Source organism: Dermacentor albipictus, chromosome 1 (assembly GCF_038994185.2).
Source record: "Dermacentor albipictus isolate Rhodes 1998 colony chromosome 1, USDA_Dalb.pri_finalv2, whole genome shotgun sequence".
Taxonomy (NCBI): domain Eukaryota; kingdom Metazoa; phylum Arthropoda; class Arachnida; order Ixodida; family Ixodidae; genus Dermacentor; species Dermacentor albipictus.
This window is the reverse complement of record NC_091821.1, coordinates 523,819,497-523,822,792: the sequence shown is the minus strand read 5'-3', so window position 1 is coordinate 523,822,792 and position 3,296 is coordinate 523,819,497. Positions and strand designations below refer to the sequence as shown.

The 3,296-nt window shown below is 47.2% G+C and overlaps 1 pseudogene; it reads right to left on the bottom strand.

Annotated features, from left to right (window-relative positions):
- Positions 1-639: 639 nt before the first annotated feature.
- LOC135908161 (uncharacterized) lies at positions 640-1,500 on the bottom strand (annotated as a pseudogene).
- Between the last annotated feature and the right edge of the window lie 1,796 nt (positions 1,501-3,296).

Genomic DNA, 3,296 nt, shown 5'->3' with positions numbered 1-3,296 from the left:
TACAAAACTGAGTTCATGTTTTTGTTATCTAGAGTTGCTTATTACTGCCTTTTAGAAGTAGTAACTCTCAGAAATTTGTTTTAGCACTCACTGAACTTGGTTACATTTTATTTACCACAATATCCGAACCATCCTCAATGTTTGTAGAGCTTCTACTCGCTTGTTAGCGGCATTCTTGATGCGTCAAAATGGGAATAAATTCGCTATTTCACCTGATGTGTCAAGAACTGGCTGGCAGCGGTCAAACGTTTTTTGTATTGCCTAATTTATCATCGTAAGTTACACTGGTATGTAATCGATTCTTTAAAAGTATTAGATCATTTATCGGTTCTTAGAAAAGCTTTTATATATAAAAATAAATATTAATGTGTTTCTGAAGCCGACGTTTCCGCACATGCATCTGTTTACCTCTGTGTTCAATGGTTCGACAGGCCACTGTCATGAGACAAAACGTCGTCGTTTGAGGGGGACAATTTATCTGCAAGGTTTTTAATCAGCAGGAGTTTTAATCGGGACACAATTTACAAATGGCATGCCGCTTTATGTGCTGATTGCAATTCAGAAAATTGTAAAAATAAACGGCAGCAGTTGACTTCGGTATGCATACATTACATTGTCCAGCCCGAAGCACAAAGCATATCATAGTCTCTTCCATTCCGAAGCAGCGGTGGATGCCACGTAGGATGCACTGCCTTCATTTGATCGAACGTACTTCCACATGTGGAGTGTCTGAACTCCAGGCACTTTCTTTGCCGTTTTCCATTCTTCCTTCTTCATTTCGCGAAAGTCTGCAAGCTCCCTATGTGGGAGCTCCAGAATGGTGATATTCTTTAGCGTTCCTTGAATTGCGTCCACAAAGCCGCTGGCTGTTTGTATGGCCTCACTTGCAGGCTTCCGCAAGTTGTGGTGTGATGCTCGATGTTTTACAAGCCCACCAATGCCGTCGCAAGCATTTTTTCCGTGTCCAGTGGCCGAAAACATCTATTTCGTCTCTTGACATTCACTGCGTTGTAGCTCATGAAACTGATATTTATTCTTGAAGTGAGCGGGAGCCCCGTCGCTCACATGTGTTATCTTGGTGTAGATTGGCGCGTTGTCTTCCAGGTGTGCTTTGATTTTTGACAGAGCCAAACATGCATGAGCTGAATCATGAGACATATTGCCGGAAATAACGGCGTAGATCCGAGTCGATTTTCTTGACGTGACAACGCAGGTAAACACGGTGACCTGCTTTTTCTGCCAATGGTACGCTTGTACTGCGTCTGGAAGCACAACTGTCCAGTTTTCGGCGAAATCAAAATGCAGAACAATTGCACCTCTCTCGCAGCTTTGTTTTTCTTCATGAATTGCTTTTGCTTGCACAGATCTGATATAGTTGTGGGGAATCCATTTCATGGTCATTCTCAGAAATTCTCTCATAAATGATGAAGCGGTCATAGTTTTTTTAACTAGCTCGCCGTATTCTCATGAAGCAATCAACACCTCGTCCTCGCTGCTCATATCAAAATTTTCCAATATGAAAATGCCATCTTGTGGACAGTGCTCACAATTCCTGAGGAAACATGACGCAGTAGGTTCCTGGCATACGCAGAGACTCTGCATATCATCGGGAGAAAGCGACCTTCCGGAGGCGTTCTGCAGTCCCACGAGGCACAACTGAAAGTTTGCACAGCACACGCAAACTGTTAGATATGGAGCTGTTTCCTGCGATTACTTCGAGTTCCCCAAACCACTTCGAGTCGCAGCACAGCTAATTGAGGAATGCCGAAGCAGGAAAGCACATTTCAGAGGAGCGGCCGAGCAAACAAGTTTAAGGCAACAAGTTCACGTGCCAACAAGTTCGTGCGCCGCCGGGATTAGCAGGTGGGCCTCGGACAATGGAGCATGAGCAGCCCTCCCCTTCTCCTCGTTAGAAGTGCATTGCCAGTCTGCGAGGCAAGACCGCAGAGAGCCGCCAGGTGTGACACCGCGACACGGGCGCCTACCATTGGCTGAAAGTGGCGTCATCGGAGCGGACTCTCCCATTGGTCAAACATGACGTGACTTACAGTGCTCGAAGGGTTTATAAGAAGCCTTCCAGAGAGACCTGAGCATTCTGGGACATTCCCTGATTCCCTGATTCACCTCTCTCGAACTTCTTGCCGCGGGCCGCAGCGTCCGAGTTGCTGCCGGCCCGTAATGACTGTACAACTGTTAATTGACGCTCACCTCCCTGTACATAATGTAGAATAAATCCCTCCCAAGTTTGGGTTTTCATCCCGGAGTCCGTCCTTCAACCCCTACATCTGGTTGGCAGCGGTAGGATCGCCTCCGAATGCATCAGCTGGTGGCAGCGCTACGGATCAACCTTCGTCGAGAGAGACCCTAAGGAACCGGGAAGAGCGAAGAAGAGTGAGCCTTCGTCGAAAGAGGTCCGAAGAAACTGGGAGTAGCGAAGAAGGAGCGAGCCTTCGACCCAGGGAGTCCGGAGGAACCGGGAACAGCAGACAAATGAACCGGATGGCAGGGTGCTGCAACCGTAAGTGAGCGCGTGGTTTTTTTCCTTATGATTCGCCAGACTCAAAAGTTGTGTGTTCATTTTGTTAGTTCTGGGAATCGGGAGTTTGATGCATTGTGTGTTTGCACAAATTAATTAAGGAAAACAGTTTTAACCACCTGTCGGGGCAGCTGCCATGAATCTTAGAAGGTTGACGAGGTTAGACTTGTTGTTGGTGTGCGACGATTTGGGAGTTGAGGCGGACGAACGGATGAAAACGCCAGCTATCATAAAGGCGATTAATGATAGTGGCAATGATGATAAAAGCATTGAGCTTGCTTGGGAGGTGATACAGGAACCACGGGAGCGAGAGCGTCGTGTACGTTTGCGGGAGCGTCGTGAACTTAGGAGTGAGCTTAAGCGTGAAGAACGCGAGAATGAACGGAAGCATGAGCTTCAAGAACTTACTCTTAGGTGTGAGCTTCACGATCGTGAGAATCAACGTAAGCTTGAGCGGGAGCAAAAGTATGAGAGAGAGAAGGCAGCACTGATCAAAGAGATACAGCATTGTGATCAGTTATTGGCACAGAGACAACGGCTGTCTGAGAATTCTGTAGGAAGTACAGGGCGAAAGAATGAGGACGTGTCTAGCGGATTTTCGCCAGAAGCCGACGAAAAGAGTAGTGCCTGTGAGATTGGCTGCAGATTCATAGGAAAAGGGAAAAGGCTAGCTGCTAACGATGCCTTAGTGGCAACAGAGGCCGTTAATGGCCAGAGTGAGAGCGACGAGGTGCTGTGCCAACAGATGACTGTGGAGACA